At 45.0% G+C, this 24099-nt stretch overlaps 1 pseudogene; it reads left to right on the top strand.

Annotated features, from left to right (window-relative positions):
* Window positions 1-3529: 3529 nt before the first annotated feature.
* Window positions 3530-20683, top strand: LOC121290468 (annotated as a pseudogene).
* Window positions 20684-24099: the final 3416 nt, after the last annotated feature.

The following is a 24099-nucleotide window of genomic DNA, read 5'->3' as shown; positions in this document are numbered from 1 at the left end:
CCTTCACCCACAGCACATGTTACCCTTTTAAAAAACTCTAATAAATTGGTTAAATATGATATCCCATTCACAAAACCATGCTGACTCTTCCCAATTACCATGAGGTTTTTTAAATGTCCAGCTATAACCTCCATAATGATTGATTGTAACACCTTCCTCACGACAGACATCAAGCTAACTTGTATATAATTTCATGTTTTCTGCCTCCCTCCCTTCTTGAACAGAGGGGTTATATTTGCTACTTTCCAGTCTGATGGAACCTTTCCAGAATCTAGCGATTTTTGGAAAATTAAAATTAACACTAATGCATCTACTACCTCATTAGCTACCTCTTTTAAGACCCTAGAATGAAGACCCTAGATTTTGAACAGATTTAGCAACTCAAGACTTTGCATCCATGAGGCACTGTGGGCCATCTGCAGAAGCAGAATTGTATATACCACAATTGGTAACCTCATGCCTGGCATATCCCTCACTCTACCATGACCATAAAGCTGGGGATCAACCCTGGTTCAATAAAGGGTGCAGGAGGGCATGCCAGGAGCAGCACCAGGCATACCTAAAAATGAGATGTCAACCTGGTGAAGCTATAACACAGGACTACTTGCATGACAAACAAAGGAAGCAGCAATTGATAGGCAGAGCTAAGAGATTCCATAACCAACAGATCAGATCTAAGCTCTGTATCCTGCCCCATTCAGTCATGAATGGTGGTGGACAATTATGCAACTCATTGGAGGAGGAGGCCCCACAAATATCCCCATCCTCAATGATGGGGGAGCCCAGCACATCAGTGCAAAAGAAAAGACTGACGTATTTACAGCCATCTTCAGCCAGAAGTGCCGAGTGGATGGTCCATCTAGTCCTCAACAACACAGATACCAGTCTTCAGACAATCTTCACTGGGGAGGCGATGGCGCAGTGGTATTGTCGCTAGACTGGTAACCCAGAGACCCGGGGTAATGCTCTGGGGACAGGGAAGACAGTGGAATTTGAATTCAATAAAAATCTGGAATTAAAAATCTAATGATGACCATGAATCCATTGTCGTAAAAACCCATCCAGTTCACTAATACCCTTGAGGGAAGGAAATCTGCCGTACTCACCTGGTCTGTGACTCCAGATCCACAGCAATGTGGTTGACTCTTAAACACCCTCTGAAATGGCTTAGAAATCCCCTCAGTTGTATCCAACTGCTAAAAAGTCACGAAAAGGAATGAAACTGAACGGACCACCCAGCATTGACCCAGGCACTGCAAACAGCAACAGCAAACTCAGCCCTGTTGACCCTGCAAAGTCCTCCTTATTAACATCTGGGGGCTAGTGTCAAAGTTGGCAGCCTGACATAGTCATACTTACGGAATCGTACCTTATAGACGATGTCCCAGACACCATGTTATGGCACAGCCAATAGTAAATGCTGAGCTGTTCAATTCCCAAAGGGAAACTTGAAATAACTGCCACAACTGTTTTACAATTTGTATATATTGCAAGATGTGAGCTTTGAATTCAGTAAAAGAAGAACACCAAGTCTTATAGGTTTCTTATAAAACTAAATTAAACCATTATTAATAGAAGAAATGATTTTAAGCACATACATAGATCTACAAATTACTACTATGATAACTTCTAAATCCCCTAATTAATCTAACCCCCCAAGTTACACCTCCGTTAAGGCAACAGTAAGACACATAGATTTTAAAAAACCCAGGCAAAGTAACACAATACCCTGAACAGTCGAATTCAAAGTGAGTTTTTCTCAGCTTTGGTTCCTTGTAGACAGCAGTTTGAAGTTTAACAGATAGAGACTTTTCACACTTGTGTTACATCTTAGAATGCCTGCCCTTACACACACAGCCTTCTCTCCTTTATACATATTTTCCCCTTTGAATGCAAATTCCCATTGTTTCACTATGTCTTTGGACTTTACCTGTCTAATGATAAAAATCTATCATAGTACCAACTGTACCAGTAATTTTGGGGAAAAATAAACACACTGGGCAGAATTTTACCTTCAGTGTGTGGACGCATACCCGACACGCATGAACGTAATATGATGTGCGATGATGTCCGGCGTGCATCCAACATCATTGTGCACACTCGCGATATTTCACTAGACAGGCGTGTAATAAAAATGGAGGCATGTTCGCCATTAATTAACAGGCCATTTAAGGCCTTGAGGAACCAATTGTCTCGGAGTTTACATAGCCCATGCAATTTTCAGGGCGTCGCACAAGCTCAACGGGCAGGCAGGTAGGCCACATTTTCAAAAACCTCATCCACGGGTGCAATAAGAGGGTTGAGTGGGCTCGCTAATGCGAGTTGTTTGTACTTTAGCTTACAAGTTGCTCCTGCTTGCTTGTGTGAACAGGACATCTTCACTTCAGAGCTGCTTTGACAGAAATAAGAGGCTTCAGCTCAGGACTCCGGAGGAGTCATAACGCTTGGGTCCTTCCAGGTATCAGACAGCCTTCCCTTACCTTGATAATGGGGATTGTGGTCTCCGCTGGAGGCACTTCTTCTTCTGAGGAGGAAGAGAGGGCCAGAAGCGGGAGGAAGCCAAGTGTCCCTATTCAGCCTCCAGGGGAGTGACTGTGGGAGGACAGATGCAGGCACAAGGGGCGCAGGGCTAATAGGAAGATGCCACTATCCTGCTGCCAGGGTTTACAGGCGGAGATGCAGCTACCTCAATATGTCTGAGGTGCAATGCCGAAGGAGACTCTGCCTCTCAAGGGTGGTAGTGATCTCCACCTGTCAGATGGTCGGCTCTGAAATCAGTTCCGACAGTGTGGATGAACACCCTATGCCCGTGGCTCTGAAGGTCACAATGGCCCTCAACTTCTATGCCTCCAGCTCTTTCCAGGGCTTGGTGGGTGATGTTTGTGGAGTCTCCCAATCAGCTGTCCACGGTTGTGTCAAACTGGTGACAGACACTCTGTTCAGACGTGCATTGATTTTCATTCACTACCACACGGACGAGGCTAGCCAGACACAGCGAGCCAGAGGCTTCACAGCAATTGCTGGCTTCCTCCGTGTCCAGGGTGCTATAGATCGTACACATGTGGCCATCAAGGCACCAGCAGGTGAGCCCGGTGCCTTCGTCAACAGGAAGGGCTTCCACTCCATGAACGTGCAGATAGTGTGTGATCACAGGATGCAGATTCTACAAGTCTATGCAAGGTACCCAGGCAGCTCCCATGTTGTTTACATCCTGAGGCACTCCCAGGTGCCGGGGCTCTTCAGTGCTCCAGCCCGGCTTGATGATTGGCTGCTGGGTGACAAGGGCTATCCCCTCAAAAGGTGGCTCATGATGCCTCTCCACCATCCATGAGCAGAGGCAGAGCAGCGGTACAATAGGAGCCACGGCTCCACAAGGGCTGTGGTTGAGAGAACCATAGGTCTTCTTAAAATGCGCTTCCGATGCCTGGACTGTTCAGGGAGCACACAGCAATAACCACCAGATTGTGTGTCACAGATAGTGGTTGCATGTTGCACTCTCCACAATCTGGCACTGGCAAGGGGGGATACAATGGAGGAAGAAGACGTTGACACAGCTGCACAGGCAACAGATGATGATTCCAGTAGTGCGTCTGAGGACGAGCACGGTCAGGAGACCGCTGAGCGGATCGACACTGACCTGGGCAACCCCCAGGGAGGCAGGGGCACCTGGGATATTTTGATCCAATGCTCTTTAAGCTAGCCGATCAAATAAGAACCACCACCACATGCCAGGGTCGCAGGCTACATACTTGAACCCTGACAGGATAATTTGCTTGGTGAACAACATGCACTATGTGCCATTCCAATAAAGTTCAATGACAAACAAGTGCCTGATGACATCATGGGTTACCCTGAGCTGCAGAACTAATGAAACATCCAGAGGCTTGTTGAACACAAACACATTTAATGCTGTGGTGCTTCGCATACATAATACAAATTAAATTGAAAGGTTTTATCCATCGCACCAAATAATATTTAACGTAAAACTTGCGGGAGCTGTGTCTAGGTGTTCCCCACTCCTTGGCACTGGTATTGGAGATAGCCTGCTCACTTTGCTGTCCCGTTGGCCTTGATGACTTTGGCAGACGTCCTCTGGTCTGTGGAGCCTGTGCTGGCCCTGCCTGGGAGGGGGTAGCCAGTGCCACGGGTGGCGTCTCCCCAGTTGCCACAGCCTCATCGGATGCTACAGTCACTGGCAGAGGGGCGGAGGAGCTGCTGCCTTCATCCAGAGTATCCTGAGAGGAGCCCGCAGAGACAACAAGCAGTTCATGCGCCAATGTCAGGTCAGTTTGGACATCCCTGCTCACCATTGATGGACGGGCACCTAGCTGGGATACTGGGTGCCCAATACATTTCACACACTGACACTGACCACCTGAGGTCATTGCCGATGTGAGGGCTTGCAGGTCCGAGTGCATCCCCAGGAACCCCAGATTCAGCTCCTGGAGGAGCCTCTCCATTAGAGTCGCCACTCTCTCCATGGAGGAGGCAGTGCGCTCGGCCATGTGGGTCATTATATTGCTCATGCTCTGCATGGGCTCATCCACAACGGAGATCGTGGCACGTATCCTCATGTATCTCCGCCAGATCCTCCCACACACCTTGCTGGACTTCCAGCATTTACTGCCTCAGGGTCAACTTCAGAGGCTCATCATCAGCCACCAACTGGGCATGTTCCTGATCCCCAGCAGTCCTCCGACTGCTGGCGCCCTGGGCACTCTCTACCTCCACCTGGACCCCAAGCGAGTGTGAAGTGCCCTCACCAATGTGCACCGAGATACTATCTGTCGATCTAATGCCCACTGAGGTGCTGGTATCTGCGCTGGTGCCTGCCTGGCTGAGAGGGTGTGATGCAGATGCGTTTCCATGGTCGCTGTCCTCTGGGGTCAGTGGGGGGCCTTCAGGTTCCTCACCCCAATGGGCTTCTGGTGAGCATGAAAGTAAGAACAAGGACATGTCGTTAGTTGAAGCCATTACACTGTTACTGTGCATGCCTGGCACCCAGATCAGGGTGCCCTCATCTTTCCATTATCAATGGGGATGTTCAAGGCTCACATCAATATAGAGACTACAGTGGAATGGTTGCTATGACAGACATTCTGACCTCACTGCACTGCCCTGTGGCAACCCAACCTCATCGCGGCTGGTTGACCTAGGCGCGTGGCGCCCATCCAGCTCTAGGGCCTCCTGCTCATATCAAGTTAGGAATAGAAGGTGGGGCAGTCCTCCACCAGTCCGCAACCTCTCTGCATTGTTATGGGCTGTCTTCTGCTAAAAGGACAGAGGAGCATTGATTAGTCCACCCTGTACCTGCAGCGCCATTGCAGACTGGCCAGCCCCACATGAGGAAAACCTCACAGGGCTCAGCTGATTCATGACCCTGGAGCTTCAAGACACTCATTCCAAGCAGCTGGGGCTCACCCCCTTGCCCAGATGCTGCCTCATTGACATTTGCCACTCACATTCTAAGACCTCTGAAGTCCAAGGTGGGTGAGTGGGAGGGGGGGGGGGGGGCGCTCCTAAATGCTGTGCTAAGTGACCCATGCCAACACGGTACTCACCCTTCCCGATCGCAGGAGATTGGTAAAGCGCTTCTGGCACTACACCCGTGTGCACTTCACCACATCGTGGGAGATCACCCTGGATGCCACCTCCTCCCAGGCACTTTTGGTGAGGTGGGGGCCTCCTCCATGGGGATAAGGATTTCTCTTCCCTGCTGCTGCCTCCTCCAGGAGGGCAGCAATACACTCATCAGAAAAACACAGGGCCGACTGCCCTCCTGCCTGCCATGTTCAGCAGTAACAAGCTCCATGACGACGTGTGTCTGCTTCACTGGTAGCCTTCACAGGGCTGCTGTGGCTGCTTTCGAATTGGCCACCAGGTTGCCATTGGAGCCAGCAGACATTGAGCTCCTGCCCCCACCTGCCCCTTCTCCCTGTTGCCGCTGTCGCGTCTTAACTGGGTGGGCCTTAATTGGCCCTCCTGCGTAAAATCGCATTGCAGAGCTGATCGCGGGCGGCGGTTGGCTTCCTGGCACCCCGCCTGCTCCCCCCAAGCCCGTCTGATGGGGGAAAAATTCTGGCCACTGTTTCTTAACTTCTCCTGGCTAGGTGAAACATTTCATCCCCTCTATTGAATTCAAGCTAACCTGATTTATTTAAAAATACAAATGTTCCCCATTTCAAACCTATCTTATCTTGCGATACATCAAAGCTTTCAGACCAGCTGCTTTTAATTCAATTAAGTCCCACATAGTCACAGACCCCACTATTACTCTACTTTACAATAAATTCCAATAACATTATGAAAATTACTATATCTTCCTGACATCCCCTTCCTTACTAAAAATGACCCGTCATAATTTAAAAAGATGGCTTTATTTTCTGAACCCATCTTACATGAACTCCCATACTTATTACACTATTACATTACCAGATGCATGCATTAACATAACAATATATATACAAATCCTTGGTATCAACAGAAATCATTCTAGTCCAGTGTCCAGGTTTTTAAGTGTCCAATTTTCTCTTTAAGATTCAAACTCTTGACAAAGCATCTGCAATTAGGTTTTCTCACCCAGCCACATGTATAATTTGTAGATTAAATGGTTGCAGTAATAAACTCTACCTGAATAGCCTTGCACTTCTGTCTTGAAATTTATCCAGAAACTGTAAAGGATTGTGGTCTGTATAAACAATTGTTCCCGACGTATTGTTTGCAACGTAAATGTCAAAATGTTGCAATGCTAACACCAAACCCAAAGTTTCCTTTTCAATCATTGAATATCTTCTCTGTTGTACATTCAACTGGTGTGAAAAATACCCTATTGGTTTTTCAATTCCAGTGTCATCGTCTTGTAATAGCACAGTCCCAATGCCTACATCACTTGTGTCAATGGCCAACTTAAATTGCTTGGCATAATTGGGTACTGCCAAAACTGGTGTCATACTTAATACAGTTTTCAAACTGTCAAATGACTTCTGACACTCCTGTGTCCATTGAAACCTCTTGTCCTTTTTTAATGGTTCAGTCAGTGGAGCAACCACACTACTAAAATTTGGTTCAAATTTCCAATAAAACCCACTCATGCCCAGAAATCTCAAAACTTCTCGTTTTGTTGTAGACACTGGGGAATCCATGACAGCCTTGACTTTCACTTCTCTCGGAGCCATCTTACCATGTCCAATGGTACAACCTAGATACGTAACCTGCGCTTTTGCAAATTCACTTCTAGCCAAGTTCGCCACCAAATTAACTTCTTGTAATCGAGTAAATAATTCTTCCAATGTTGTAAATGTTCCTCCCATGTCTGACTGAAAACTATCACATTGTCAATATAAACAGCACAATCGCCCAGGCCTGCAATTATTTTGTTTGTCAGTATTTGAAATGTTGCTGGTGCATTTTTCATACCAAGTGGCATGATTTTAAACTGATGTAGTCCTTCAAAAAAGCTGATATCTCCTTTGCTCCCTCTGATAATGGTACTTGCCAATTTCCTCTTAGCAAGTCAATCTTTGTGATAAATTTTGTTTGTCACACTTTCTCAATACCATCTTCCAACCGTAGGATAGGATAGGAATCTGCTTTTGTTACCATATTCACCTTTCAATAGTCCACACAAAGTCTTTGCATTCCATTCAGTTTCGGTACCCGCACAATAGGCGAACACCAATTACTGCAACTTGACTCAATGCTATCATTTTGAAGCAGGAATTCAATTTCTTTCTGTACTCATGATAACTTTGCTGGATTTAATCTATAAGGATGTTGCCTTATCGAGGATGAAACTTCCACACATACATCATGTATAGATAAATTTGTCCTTCCCAGCTTATTCCCACAAATATCTTTGTGTGACGGCAATGGCTTCCCCAAATCACTTTGACACTTGTCTGCAAGGTAAGTCAATATTACATTTAAATTTTCAAGTACCTCCTCATTATCCAATTTGATTAAAGGAAAATCAATTTCAGAATCCTGCATTTTTACTTCTTTTTCATAATCTATCACCACTAACACCTCCTTTTGATACTCTCCCCTGTCAAAGTACTTCTTAAGCATATTTACATGACACACCCTCTGCATCTATCTTCTATCTGGAGTATTTATTAAATAATTTACTTCATTCAGTTTCTTTTCAATCCTGTAAGGCCCACTAAACCTTACCTTTAACGAGTCACCCAGTACTGGTAACACAACTAGCACTTTTCCCCCAGCAACAAAACTACGAGCTGTAGCTTTCCTGTCTGCCTTCACTTTCATCACTTGCTGTGATATCTTTAAGTGTTCCCTAGCTAACTCACATGCTCTGTCCAATCTCTCTCTGAAGTTTGATACATAATCCAAGACAGTAATTTCTGAATTTTGACCCACCAATTTCTCATGAATCAATTTCAGTGGTCCTCTCACCTCATGACCATAAACTAGTTCAAAAAGACTGAAAGTAGTCGATGCATTAGGAGCATCCCTAATAGCAAACAACAATGGAATTCCCCTAGCCCAATCCTGTGGATAGTGATGACTATACACTCTCATCATAGTTTTTAGAGTTTGCTGCCAGCTTTCCAAAGCTCCTTGTGGCTCAGGATGTAAGCTGTTGACTTAAACTGTTTTATCCCCAAACTGTTCATTACTTCCTTAAACAGCTGTGACATGAAATTTGAATGCTGATCTAATTGTATTTCTTTAGGTAAACCATATCTTGTAAAAAAATTATTTAACTCTCCCATAATTTTCTTTGTTGTAATATTTTTTGAAGATATTGCTTCTGGAAACCTGGTAGACACATCCATTATTGTCAACAAGTACTGATTTCCACTTTTAGTCTTAGGGAGGGGCCCTACACAATCAATCATGACCCTAGTAATCTGTTATTTAAATGCTAGAATGGGAATTAAAGGTGCCAGCTTAACCACTGCTTGTGGTTTCCCTATCACCTGACATGTGTGACATGTTCTACAGAATTTGACTACATCCCTACGCAATCCAGGCCAATAAAAATTTTGTATTTTTGCCTGTGTCTTTCTAATTCCTAAATGCCCTCCATTGGAATTTCATGAGCTATCCTCAGAATCTCATTTCTATATCCGAATGGTATTACAATCTGATGCAACTCCCTCCAGCTTTCATTAGCTGAAACATGATGCAGCCGCCATTTTCTCATTAAAATATTACCCTTAAGGTAACAACATTTTGGAATACATTTTGCCTCTGTTTCTGAGTAAGCTGTCTGATATAACTGTTTTATTTTCAAATCCTTTTTCTGTAACTCCACTAACTGTCTTGAGTTGAACATCTTAGCTGCATTGTTTACCAGTCTTTCTTCTTGAACAACCTTATCAAACACAGTGTCAGCTAATTGGATTTCCACATCTCACCCTGCCTTTGAACTTCCTTATCTTCTTGTTTCAAAAACTTATGATCCTGTGCTCTCATTATTACACAATTTGGAAACAATCCAGGATGCTCTCTCTGCAACACCTCTGTTGAAAACGCTTCTACAGGCTACTCAACTATCATAGGCATCATCCATATTCGTGATCCAGCTATATCATTACCCAGAATAAATTGAACCCCTGCACTGGGCAATTTTTCCATTACTCCAACAATCACCTCACCTGTTTTTCATTTACTCTTTAAATTTACCTTCCACAGTGGAATATGTTTAGCACCTTCTTGAATCCCACCTGTTCCTACAATACTCCCTCTGAACAATAAATGTCACTACCCCACAACATTAAGGATTGACTAGCCCCTGTGTCTCTTAAAATTTTAACATATTTACCTACTCCATCCTGTACACATTGAAAGACTTTCCCTTCACACACAAAATCTTTAAACATTTCTGTAACCTGCTCCTCAGAATTCTCTTGGGTAAATTGTGAACACATTCCCACATCTTTATCTATCACCGATTCTCCCTGTTTTACCTGTACACAAGCCATTGTTCTGTCCTGTGCCTGAACCTCAGCACCCACAGTACTTTTACTTGCAGTGCTTTCCTGCACCCCTATAATTCCAATAGATTTTCCCTGTAATTTTCAACATACTGACTTTGTGTGTCCAACTTTATTACAATGAAAACACCTCAATTTTTAAATATCATTTCTACCCTCAGTACCTTCCTTTTTATTCTGAGGAAAAACTTCCTGAGAATTTCCACCTATTCCTTCCTTTCCCTGACTATCTACCTTCCATTCACCTTCCCACTTTCTATCCTTGTCCGATTTAAAAGGGTAATGACAAAAATGTTTAGCTCCATGAACTAACTCGTAATCATCAGCTATCTCTGCTGTTTGTCTTACCGTTTCCACCCTCTGTTCCTCCACATGAGTTCTCACTACTGAAGGAGTTGAATCTTTAAATTCTTCCAAAAGAATTATCTCTCTAAGAGCTGCATATGTTGCCGCTATCTTTAATGCCCGTATTCACTGGTCAAAATTACTTTGTTTTACTCTTGCAAATTCAATGGGGAGAATTTTCCCTTCGGCGAGCGGGGGCAGGGCCCACTCGCAGATGCGTAAAATGATGTGCGGTGATGTTGGATGGGCGTCATTTAGATTTTCAGTTTGGTGGGCATGTGGCTGAGTTGGCTGCGCACCTGCCGAGGTCAAAGGCCTAGTAAGGCCTGTTTAAAATGCATTAAATCAATTAAATGAGCCACCCGTCCAACCTTAAGGTTGGGGGGCAGGCGAAGAGCCCAGGTGGCCTTTGCATTTTTCATGGAACCTCATCATAGGCAGGATGAGGTTTCATGAAGTGTTTATGAATAATAATAATAATAATAAAAAATTAAATTAATGTTCCTTGACATATCCCAGCTCACGTGACACTGTCACATGAGGGGAAATATCTTAAAATATTTTCAATTCTTTATTTAAATGTTTGAACCTTAAATCTCCCTGAGGCTCAGAGGTGCCTCAGGAAGATTTCTGTGCTCTTTCGTGCAACTGCACGAAAGAGTGCAGGCCCAGAATTAGCAAACACCACCCCCCGCCCCCCCCCCCACCCCGCCCCCCACTCCTCAGCCTGCACAGGGAGCGCTCAGCACTTCTGGGCGAGCGTCACACTGGGCGGACTGAACTGGCCCGCCCATGTAAAATGGCAGTGTTCACCTGATCAGGGGCGCCGATCAGGTTCACGCTCACTCCCACCCATCCCCGCACAACCCCCCTGCCCAATGTAAGTTTGCCCAGGCTGCTTTCTCATATTCCTAAATTTCTGCCAGCATGCCTCAGGAACCAACTCATATGCACTCAAAATAGACGTTTTTTTTAGCACATCATAGTTCACCAACATTTCTTTTCACAGTGAAGCATAAATCTCATGTGCTGTAATAACATTGTCCAGCTTTCCTGTGGCTATTTCATCTGTTTAGCTATCTTTTCAATCAAAATAAAGGATGCTTCAACATCTTTTTCCTCAAAGTTTGGAAGAGGTTGTGCAAATTTAAACATCTTCCCACTGGGTTTTAGGTTAAAGATTTTTTCATCATCAGAACTTTCCTCAGAATCTGAGATCTCTTTTTTTTTAAACTTCCAGCCTTTTAAACTGGTATTCCCTTCCTTGTTCCTTCTCTCTTTTTCTCTTTCCTCCTTTTCTAACCTCACCGTTTCTAATTCCCTTTCCTGTTTTCTTTCTCTCTCCTGCCTTTCTGCCTGTTCCCTTTGAAATATTCTTTCTTTTTCTTTTTCTGCTCTTTATTTTTCTGCTGAGTCTAGTTCCAAATTTTTTATTTGCAACTGAATTTAAGCTCATTCTAATGACCCACCCCTTGGAGAATTGGTTTGTCAGGTATTCCTTCCAATTTCAAATGCTGTTCAATACCTTCAATTATGTCTGATTTCCTTACTCATACAGGTAATCCCAATTGTAACCTATCTGCTAATTCCATTAACTTAACTTTATTTACTTTTTATAAACCAGCCAAAGTTGTAACTTCAACTCCCAGACAAGTCTTAGCAACTGCCAAAGCCAAATTGCAATCTCACCACTTAAAAAAAACCTCACACCGACTCATGAATTCAAAACGCTTTTCATACTCGTAGCCTTAAGATTCACCAACTCCAAACCAGTCGAGGAATTTCAAATGTATCCGGCAAAGAGCCCACAATTTTATTATGAAACAGCCAATGGTAAATGCTGAGCTGCTTAAATCCCAAAGGGAAACTTGAAACAACTGCCACAACTGTTCTGCAATTTGTATATATTTTGAGATGTGGGCTTTGAATTCAATAAAAGAAGGCCACCAAGTCATATAGGTTTCTTACAAAACTAAATTAAAACTTTATTAAAAGAAGAAATAATTTTAAGCACATACATAGATCTACAAATTACTAATTCTAAATCCCCTAATTAATTTAATCCCCAGTTACACCTCCGTTAAGGCAACAGTAAGATACATAGATTTTGAAAGACCCAGGCAAAGTAACACACAATACCCTGAACAATTGAATTCAAAGTGAGTTTTTCTCAGCTTCGGTTCCTTGCCCTTACTTACAATGTTCTCTCTTTTATACATATTTTCCAATTTGAATGCAAATACCCATTTGTTTCACTATGTCTTTGGACTTTACCTCTCTAATAATAAAAATCTATCTTAGTACCAATTTTACCAGTAATTTTTGGGAAAAACAAACACACTGTTTCTTAACTTGTCATGGCTAGGTGAAACATTTCACCACCTCTTTTGGATTTAAGTTAGGCTGGTTCATTTAAAAATGCAAGTGTTCCCCCATTTGCCTGTTTAACATTTCAAACCTAGCTTATCTTCTGATACATCAAATCCTTCAGACCAGCTACCTTTAATTCAATTAAGTCCCCCCCGCCCCCCTCACACACACACAGACATAGACACAGACTCCACTATTACACTACCTTACAATAAATTCCAATAACATTATGAAAATTATTATATCTTCTTTACACATCACCATCACAATCCCTGGGTATGTCCTGTCCCACCGGCAGGACAGACCCACCAGAGGTGCAGCACAGTCGGGAGGGAGTCCTCAACATCAATTCCGGCCCCCATGAAATCCCATGGCATCAAGTCAAACATGGGCAAAGAAACCTCCTGCTGATTACCACATACCACCCTTCCTCAGCTGATGAACACCACTTGGAGGTAGCACTGAGGGTGGCAAGGGCGCAGAATGTACCCGCAGTGGGGGACTTCAATGTCCATCACCATGAGCGGCTTGGTAGCATCACCGCAGCCCAAGCTGGCCGAGTCCTAAATGACATAGCTGTTGGACTGGGTCTGCGACAGGTGGTGAGGGAATCAACAAGAGGAAAAACATACTTGACCTCATCCTCACCAACCTGCCTGCCGCAGATGCATCTATCCATGACAGTATCGGTAGGAGTGACCACCACACAGTCGTTGAGGAGACAAAGCCCCGTCTTCACATTGAGGATACCCTCCATCGTGTTGTGTGGCACTACCACTGTGCTAAATGGGATAGATTTCAAACAGATCTAGCAACTCAATACTGGGCATCCATGAGGCTCTGTAGGCCATCAGCAGCAGCAGAATTGTACTCAACCACAATCTGTAACCTCATGGCCCAGCACACCCCCCACTCTACCATTACCATCAACCCAGGGGATCAACCCTCGTTCAATGAAGAGTGCAGGAGGGCATGCCAGGAGCAGCACCAGGCATACCTAAAGGTGAGGTGTTGACCTGGTGAAGCTACAACACAGGTCTACTATATTGTGTGCTAAACAGCAAAGCAGCAGGCGATATACAGAACTAAGTGATTCCACAAACAATGGATCAGGTCTAAGCTCTGCAGTTCTGCCACATCCAGTCGGGAATGGTGGTGGACAATTAAGCAACTCACTGGAGGAGGAGGCTCTGCAAATATCCCCATCCCCAATGAAGGAGGAGCCCAGCACCTCAGTGCAAAAGATATGGCTGAAGATTGTTGCAAAAGATATGGCTGAAAATTGTTGCTGAGTGGATGATCCATCTCAGCCTCCTCTGGAGGTCCCCAACATCACAGATGCCAGTCTTCAGCCAATTAAATTCACTCCAAGTAATATCAAGAAACAACTGAAAGCACTGGATACTGCAAAGGCTATGGGCCCTGACAATATCCTTGCAATAGTATTGAAGGCTTGTACTCCAGAATTTGCCTTGCCCCTAGCCAAGCTGTTCCAGTACAGCTACAGCACTGGCACTTACCTGGCAATGTGGAAAATTGCCCAGGTATCTCCTGTACACAAAAAGCAGGACAAATCCAACCCAATTACTGCCCCATCAGTCTACTCTCCATCATCAGTAAAGTAATGGAAGGGGTCATCAACAGTGCTGTCAAATGGCATTTGCTTAGCAAAAACCTGCTCACTGATGCTCAGTTTGGGTTCTGCCAGGGCCACTCAGTTCTTGACCTCATTACAGCCTTGGTTCAAACATGGACAAAAGAGCTGAACTCCAGAAGTGAGGTGAGAGTGATGCCCTTGACATCAAGGCAGCATTTGACCGAGTGGAATCAAGGAGCCCTCGCAAAACTGTAGTCGATGGGAATCGGGGGGAAGGTGTTGTCAACAGTGCTATCAGCCGCCGCTTATTCAACAATAGCCTGCTCACTATATCAAGGCAGCAATTGACTGAGTGTGGCATCAAGGAGCCCTAGCAAAACAAGAGTCAATTGGAATAATGAGCTTCACTGGCTGGGCCGGCATTCATTGCCTATCCCTAGTTGCCCTTGAGAAGGTGGTGGTGAGCTGCCTTCTTGAACGGCTGCAGTCCATGCGGTGTAGGCATACCCACAGTGCTGTTAGGGAGGGAGTTTCAGGATTTTGACCCAGTGACAGTGAAGGAATGGTGATATATTTCCAAGTCAGGATGATGAGTGGCTCAGAGGGGAACTGCCAGGTGGTGGTGTTCCCATCTATCTGCTGTCCTTGTGCTTCTAGATAGTAGTGGTCATGGGTTTGGAAGGTGTTGTGTAAGGAGCTGTCCAAATGCAGCAAGACCTGGACACTATCCAGGCTTGGGCTCACAAGTGGCAAGTAACTTTCGCACCACACAAGTGCCATCTCCAACAAGAGAGAATCTAACCATGGAAGGTGTTGTCAACAGTGCTAACAGGCACCATTTGCTCAGCAATAACCTGCTCACTGACATCAAGGCAGCGCTTGACCGAGTGTGGCATCAAGGAGCTTTAGCAAAACTGGAATTAATCGGAATCAGGGGAAAAACTCTCCGTTGCTTGCAGTCATACCTAGCACAAAGGAAGATTGTTGTGGTTGTTGGAGGTCATCTCAGTCCCAGGAAATCACTGCAAGAGTTCTTCAAAATAGGCCCAACCATCTATAGCTGCTTTATCAATGATCTTCTCTCCATCATAACATCAGAAGTGGGGATATTCTTTGATGACTGTATGTTCAACACCATTTGCGACTCTTCAGATTCTGAAGCAGTCTGTGCCCTTCTGCACCAAGACCTGGATAATATTCAGACTTGGGCTGACAAGTGGCAAGTGACATTCAAGTCACACAAGTGCCAGGCAATGACCAACTCCAATAAGGGAGAATATTACCATCTTTCCTTAACATTCAATTGCATTAGCACCACTGAATCCCCACTATCAACATCATGGGGTTACTGTTGATCAGAAACTGAACTGGACTAGCCATATAAATACTGTGGCTACAAGAGCAGGTCAGAGGCTGGGAATTCTGTGGGGAGTAACTCACCTCCTGACTCCCCAAGGCCTGTCCCCAAGGCACAAGTCAGGAGTGTGATGGAATTCTCCCCACTTGCCTGGATGAGTGCAACTCCAATGACGCTCAAGGAGCTCAAGACCATCCTGGACAAAACAGCCATTTGATTGGCACCACATCCCCACCTTCGACATTCAGTCCCTCCACCCCCGACGCACAGTGGCAGAAGTGTGTACCATCTACAAGATGCACTGCAGCAACTCACCAAGGCTCCTTTGACAGCACCTTCCATACCCGTGACTTCTACTACCTAGAAGGGCAAGGGCAGCAGACACATGGGAACACCACCACCTGGAAGTTCCCCTCCAAGTCATTCACCATCCTGACTTGGAAATATATCGCTGTTCCTTCACTGTCACTGGGTCAAAATCCTGGAACTCCCTCCCTAACAGCACTGTGGGTGTACCCACACCACACGAACTGTAGCATTCAAGAAAGCAGCTCACCACCACCTTCTCAAGGGCAATTTGGGATGGGCAATAAATGCTGGCCCAGCCAGCGATGCCCACATCCCGTAAATTAATTAAAAAAATGATTATATGAGGAAGTAGACAAGCTGGTGAAAAGAGCAGACAAAAGGCAGATGAAAATTAATATAAGTGTGAGGTGATGGATTTTAGAAGGAAGAATGAGGAGTGATAATGTAAAACAAATGGTATAATTTTATAGCGGGTGCTGGGACATCATGATCTGGGTAGGTACACACACAAATCTTTGAAGGAGGCTGGACAAGTGGAGAAGGCTGTTAAAAAAATCATCTGGAGTCCTTGACTTTACTAAAAGAGACATGGGAAGTGGAGAATTATGATACACAAAAGTAGATAGACAGGGAGCCGGTGGGGGGGGTGGGGGGGGGGGGGGGGGGGGGGGGGGAGGATTTTAAAATTCTCACCCCAAACTCTAACCCTCACACTTCTAGGTTTTACAAAGGTTAGACAAGGGTGGGGAGACCACTCCCAGGATGCAGGTTGGTAACTTAAATACTTCATTGAGGCTGGCAGTCTCTGAGTGAAGCAGCTTTGCTGATTTTACAGTGGTCCTGCCAGGCTTCCCTGGCCCCAGGGCACCTGACAGTGGAGGCAAGGGATGGGATGTTTCAGGGAGAAGGTTAGCGTCCTCACAGCACAGCTTGCAGACCAAGGGAAGGGGAAATGATTCCCATTTGGACCCCACCTTTACCCCCAATCAGATTTCCCCAACTGCCATCCCCTAGAACAAAGACCTGTGGAGAGTTGCAGATCAGCCCCCTGGACTCCCCCTATCTGGGTTTGTGAATAGAGCATCACCCTGAACTCGCTGATCAGAGATCCTCTCCAGGATTGAACCCTATCCCTGGGATCAGGGGTAGGAGCCCTCGAGATTAGACCCCACCCTGAGATTGTGGATCAGGGCTACCTAGTCACATAGCCTGACCCAGTGTGTTCTCTGATGGACGAGAAGCAAGCCTGTCAATCAGGCTGACTTGTGGGTGGGGAACTAGTCACAGTCAAAAGATACAGGCTATGAAATTAAACTCCACCATATGTTGGTAAGCCCCCGAACTTCCAACTTTCCTGTCTGAAATTCCAGCTCTACCCCGAGTGCGTATGTAGCCCAACCCTGTTAATATCCTGACCATAGGTTACAGAAACAAGAAAGTTGTGCTAAACCTTTATAACATGCTGGTAAGACCCCAGCTGGAGTGTTGTGTTCAATTCTGGGCATCACACTTTAGGAAGCGTGTCAATATGTTAGAGAGGGTACAGGAAAGATTTACCAGAAAGATACCAGAGATGAGGGACTTCAATTAATGTAGAGACTGCAGAACCTGGAACTGTCCTCCTTCAAGCAGAGAAGGTTAAAGGGAGCTCTGAAAGAGGAAGTCAGGAATGTTTTGATAGATTAAATGAAGAGAAACTGTTTTCAGTGGCAGAAAGATGGGTAACCAAAGGAAACAGATTTAAGGTGATTGAGAAAAGTACTTGAGTCAACAGGTGGAAACAATTTTTTAAACAATGAGTTCTTATTAGCTGGAATGCACTGTCTGGTGGGATCAGATTCAATAATCAAAAGGGAATTGGATAAAAACTTATAGGGTAGAATTCTCCTCCCATCAGGGGGACTATGCGCACAGGCAGGTGTGGACCTGATCGGGTCCGCGCCACCATTTTACATGGGGGGGCCAATTAAGGCCAATTAAGGCCAAGTGTGACACGCTCCCTGTGTTTGGTGGGGGTTGGTGGTGGGGGGTGGCGGGGGGGGGTGGTGTGTGTGTGTGTGTGTGGAGGGGGGTATTCCCTGAGTCGGAAGAGCGCAGAAATCTCCCTGAGGCACAGAGGGCTCAGGGAGATTAGTTTTAAGTTTTAACAGTTCAATAAAGTGTTGAAAATTTTTTTCTGACATGTCCTCTCATGTGAAACTGTCATATGAACTGGTACATGTCCATTAATTTCAATAAAAATTTCTGTGAAAATTTAAAAACCCTCATGAAACCTCATCCCGCCCGTGGATGAAGTTCCATGAAAAATGCGAAGGCCACCTGGGCTCTTTGCCCGCCCCCCAACCTTAAGGTTGGATGGGCAGCTCTAATAATTATTTTAATTGTTAGTTAAATGGCCTTAACAGGCCTTTGACAGTTCAATGGGCGCGCAGCCGAGTTGGCTGTGAGCCTGGTGAACTGAAAATCTAAATGATGTGCGGTGACGTTGGGACATATGCCCGGCATCGCCTCGTGTCATTTTACACCTCGGTGAACGGGCCCCGCCCCATCTCCCGAGCCAAAGATTCTCCCTATAGTGAAAATTTTACAAGGCTATAGAGAACGAGCAGTGGAGTGGGTCTAATTGGATATCGCTTCCAAAGAGCCAGCACAGACATGATGGGCAGATTAGCCACCTTCTGTGTTGTATTGTTTGATGATTAAAAAAAAAAACAGGGTGATCTGCCTGTTACAGAATGCACTAAAGTTTCCACAATGTGTCTGGCATTTACTTGCAGGATCAAGTCCAGGCAGGATATGAACCTACAATTCCTGGCTCTAGAAACCAGTACTCTATCCAACAGGCCACTGGTGCTGCTCTGAATGATGTTTGATGCTTGCAGCTTTCCTCTTTGCCTCTATGTAATCACTGCTATATTTGATGTTATCATCAGAGCACTAGGAATTAAATTATGAGGAAAGATTACATAGGTATGACATATTTTCTGCATAGAAGTTTATGTAGAAGTTCAATGAATGATTGAAGTTTTTAAGATTTTGAAAGGAGACAGAGAATTTTTCTGCTGGTGGGAGAGTCTAGACCAAGAATACATCAGCTTAAAATCAGAGCCAAGCAATTCAGCAAACAATTTAGGAAACACTTATTCATAGAAACATAGCAAATAGGAACAGGAGTGGATTATTCAGCCCTTTGAGCCTACTCTGCCATTCAATATGTTCAAGGCCGATCCTCTATCTCAACACTGTACCCCAACGCTCTCCCCAGACCCCTTGATGCCTTTTGAGTCCAGAAATCTATCAATTTCCTCCTTAAATATATTCAGTGACTTGGCCTCCACAGCCTCCTGTGGTAGAGAATTCCACAGGCTCACCACCCTCTGAGTGAAGAAGTTTCTCTTCATCTCAGTACTAAATGGCCTACCCCATATCCTGAGACTGTGACCCCTTGTTCTAGACACCCCAGCCAAGAGGAAACATCATCCCTGCATCCAGTCTGTCCAACCCTGTCAGAATTTTATATATTTCAATGAGATCTCCTCTCATTCTTTTAAACTCCAGTCTGCCCAATCTCTCCTCATATGACAATCCTGCCATCCCAGGAATCAGTCTGGTGAACCTTTGCTGCACTCCCTCTATGGAAAGTATATCCTTTGTTAGGTAAGGAGACCAAAACTGCACACAACACTCCAGGCATGGTCTCACCAAGGCTCTGTATAACTGCAGTAAGACATCCTTGCTCCTGTACTCAAGTCCTCTCGCAATGAAGGCCAACATACCATTTGCCTTCTTAACTGCTTGCTGCACCTGCATGCTTGCTTTTAGTGACTGGTGTAAAAGAACACCCAGGTCCCTTTGTACATCAACACTTCCCAATCCATCACCGTTTAAATAATACTCTGCTATTCTGTTTTTCCTACCAAAGTGGATAACTTCATACTAATCCACGTTATACTGCATCTACCATGTATTTGCCCACTCACTCAACTTGTCTAAATCGCTCCGAAGCCTCTTAACATCCTCCTTATCACCCACATTCCCACCAAGTTTTGTGTCATCAGAAAACTTGGAAATATTACTTTTGTCTCCCTCATCCAAATAATTGGGCAGAATTTTGCCCTTGGCGGGCAGGCTTGTTGAGGGTGAGCAGGGGCAGTTAGGAAGCTGTCCGCTGCCCGCGATTGGCACCAGGCCGCGATTTCACGCTGGCAGGCTAATTAAGGCCCGCCCAGCTGCCTCAGGAAATGAAGTGCTGTTAAAAAAAGAAAATAAAAAAAATCAAAATGACTTTGTCACATGAGCGGGGACATGTTATTAGTTCAATTGTAGAACTTTTATTTTATTTTTATTTGCTTTTGGAAACCTCATCCTGCCCAGGTCTTGGAGCGGGCGGCCCATTATGAGCTTTATAGCGCCTACAATTATGTGGCCCATACTCAGGATAAAGCTATTGTAAAGATTGATATTCAGATTGCAGTTCCTCCTGGATTCTATGGCTCCAAGATCTGAATTGGCAGTGAAACGCTTCATTGGTGTTGGAGCTGGTGTTATTGATGAGAGTTACAGAGGAAATGTTGGCGTGGCTCTGCTCAACTTCAGCAAGGAAAATTTTGAAGTTAAAAAGGGCGATCAAATAGTTCAACTGATCTGTGAACATATCTGCTACCCAGAACTTGAGGAGTTGAAGACCCTGGATGAAACTGAACGAGGTGCAGGTGGTTTTGGCTCCACTGGTACAAACTGAACATGATGCCCTGCCAAACCATGTCAAACATTGCTTAATTCTCTTCAGAGATGTTACAAGCTGCGGATTTTGCATGAAACAGCAACTTGTGTGATCTGTGGTGCGGTTGTTTTATAATTTGTGGGGAAAACAAAGAATGACAATCTATCCTAACATAAAGCTGCTTCTTTCAGATTGGTTACAAAATGATGATCTCAGAAATGACTATCAGTCCGCTATTCCAGTTATAAATTCTAGCTCTTATTCAACTGCTAGAATCATCAGGTGTATTTCATTGTTTTCTTGATAAAAAATATTTTTTTTTATATTTAAAAGAAAGCAGTGCCGTTAGGGTGGGAGTTCCAGGATTTTGACTCAGTGACAGTGAAGGAACGGCGATATATTTCCAAGTCTGGATGGTGAGTGACTTGGGGAACTTCCAGGTGGTGATGTTCCCATGTATCTGCTGCTCTTGTCCTTCTAGATGGTAGTGGTCGTGGATTTGGAAGGTGCTGTCTAAAGAGCCTTGATGAATTCCTGCAGTGCATCTTGTAGATGGTACACACTGCTGCTACTGTGTGTCGGTGGTGGAGGGAGTGGATGTTTGTGGATGGGGTGCCAATCAAGTGGGCTGCTTTGTCCTGGATGGTGTTGAGCTTCTTGAGTGTTGTTGGAGCTGCACTCATCCTGGCAAGTGGAAAGTATTTCATTACACTCCTGACTTGTGCCTTGTAGATGGTGGACAGGCTTTGGGGAGTCAGGAGGTGAGTTGCCCTTCACAGGATTCCCAGTCCCTGACCTGCTCTTGTAGCCACAGTGTTTATATGGCTAGTCCAGTTCAGTTTCTGGTCAATGGTAACCCCCAGGATGGTGATAGTGGGGGATTCAGTGATGGTAATGCCATTGAATGTCTCTTGTTGGAGATGGTCTTTGCCTGGCACTTGTGTGGCACAAATGTTACTTGCCACTTGTCAGCCCAAACCTGGATATTGTCCAGGTCTTGCTGCATTTGGACATGGACTGCTTCAGTATCTGAGCTGCTGAACATTGTGCAATCATCAGTGAACATCCCCACTTCTGACCTAATGATGGAAGGAATGCCATTGATTAGCAGTGAAGATGGTTGGGCTGAGGACATTACCCTGAGGAACTCCTGCAGTGAGGTCCTGGAACTGAGATGATTGACCTCCAACAAATACAACCATTTTCCTTTGTGTTAGGTATGATTTCAACCAATAGAGATTCCCACTGACCCCGGTTTTGCTAGGGCTCTTTGATGCCACACTTGGTCAAATGCGGCCTTGATGTCACTGTCACCTCACCTCGGGAGTTCAATTCTTTTTCTATGTTTGAACTAAGGTTGAATGAGGTCAGGGGCTGAATGGCCCTGGCAGAACCCAAACTGGGCATCAGTGGGCATTACCCTGGTTCTCTGGATTACCAGTCCAGTGACAATACCACTACGCCACCTCCCCCCAGCCACCTTAATCATTTTAAACTGAGATTGATATGGCAATAAGTAAGATAAATGAGGTTAGGATACAGATCCATAACCTAACTGAATGGCCATAGAAGTTCATGATCCTGAAAGACATATCTCTTTTCCTATGTTCCTATTTTCCATCTACCTACTCTTGCTGTAATGAAGCTAACCTCAGTACGCAGCAGGGCAGACCCACCAGAGGTGGTGGCACTGAGTTATACAGTCGGGAGGGAGTGGCTCTGGGAATCCTCAACACTGATTCCAGACCCCATGAAGTCTCATGGCACCAGGTCAAACATTGGCAAGGAAACCTTGTACTGATTACCACACATCGACTCCCCTCAGCTGATGAATCACAACCATGTTGAACACCACTTGGAAATGGCATTGCTGGTAGCAAGGCCTTAGAATGTACTCTGGGCGAGCGGGGAGGTGCAGCATGTCCATCAACAAGAGTGACTCGGTAACACCACTACTGACCGAGCTGGCTGTTTCCTGAAGGACATACCTGCCAGACTAAGCCTGCAAGAGATGGTGAGAGAACCAACAAGACGGGAAAAGCCTATTGGACTTCTTGCCAATCTGCTTGTTGCAAATGCATCTGTTCCTAGTGGTATTGGCAGGAGTGAGCACAGACTTTGTGGAGACAACATTCTTGTCACTCTGAGGCCATGCTCATTGTGCTAAATGGGATTGGCTTAACAGATCCAGCAGCTCAAAACGGGACATCCATAAGGCGTTATGAACCATCAGCAGTCACATAATTTTACTCCACCACATTCTGTAACCTCATGGCCCAGCAAATCCTTCGCTCTACCATGAATCAAGGGCACTAACCCTGGTTCAATGAGGAGTGTTGGAGAGCATGAAAAAAGCAGCACCAGGGATACTTGAAAATGTGGTGCCAACCCAGTGAAGCTACAATCCAGGTCTGCATACATGCTAAACTGTGGAATCAACATGCTATAGACAGAACTAATTGACCTGACAACTAACAGATCATATCAAAAATTTGAGGTCCTTTCACATCCAGTTATGAATGATAATGAACCATTAAACAACTAACATGAGGAGGAAACTCCACAAACATCCTCAATGATGGGGAAGCCCAAATCTCAGTGCAAAAGACAAGACAGAAGCATTTGTAACCATTTTAAGCCAGAAGTATTTAGTGGATTCTCCATCTCAGCCTCTCAATTAGGTCCCCAGCATCACAGAAGCCAATCTGCAGCAATTTAAATTCACTGCGTGTAACATCAAGAAACAGCTGAGTGCACTGGATACAGGAAAGGCTGTGGATGCCAAGAATATCTTGGCTGTAGTACTGAAGACTTGTGTTTTAGAACTAGCCACACCTCTAGCCAGGCTGTTCCAGTGCTGCTACAACATGGGCATCGCTCCGACAAAGTGAAAAAGTGCCCAGGTATGTCCTATCCCCTACAAAAACCAAGTCAAATTCAACTTGGTCAGTTACTGCTATCAGTCTGCTCTCGATCATCAACCAAGTGTTGGAGGTGTTGTCGACATTGCTATCAAGTGGCTTTTGCTATCTAATAACCAGGATCATTGAACTCCCAGACCTGATTACAGCCTTGGTCCAAACAGGGACAAAAGAGCTGAATTCCAGAGGGAAAGTGAGAGTGACTGACTTGAACATCATCTTGAACCGAATATGGCCTCAAGGAGAATTAGAATCCACAGGAATCAGAGTGAAACCTCTCCACTGGTTGGAGTCAAACCTAGAACAAGGGAAATGGTTGTGATTGTTGAAGGCCAATCATCAGTTTGATTGGCACCCCATTCATTACCTTAAATATTCCCTCCCTCCACAATTGGCACACCATGCATTGCAGCAATTCGACAAGGCATCTTATAACCTCAGGCACCTAGAAGGACAAGAGTAGCAAATGCATGGGAACACCACCACCTTCAAGTTCCCATCCAAGTCACACACCA

Source organism: Carcharodon carcharias, chromosome 18, assembly GCF_017639515.1.
Source record: "Carcharodon carcharias isolate sCarCar2 chromosome 18, sCarCar2.pri, whole genome shotgun sequence".
Taxonomy (NCBI): Eukaryota; Metazoa; Chordata; class Chondrichthyes; order Lamniformes; family Lamnidae; genus Carcharodon; species Carcharodon carcharias.
Note: the sequence above shows the minus strand (reverse complement) of the source record. Positions and strands in the feature narration are given on the sequence as shown.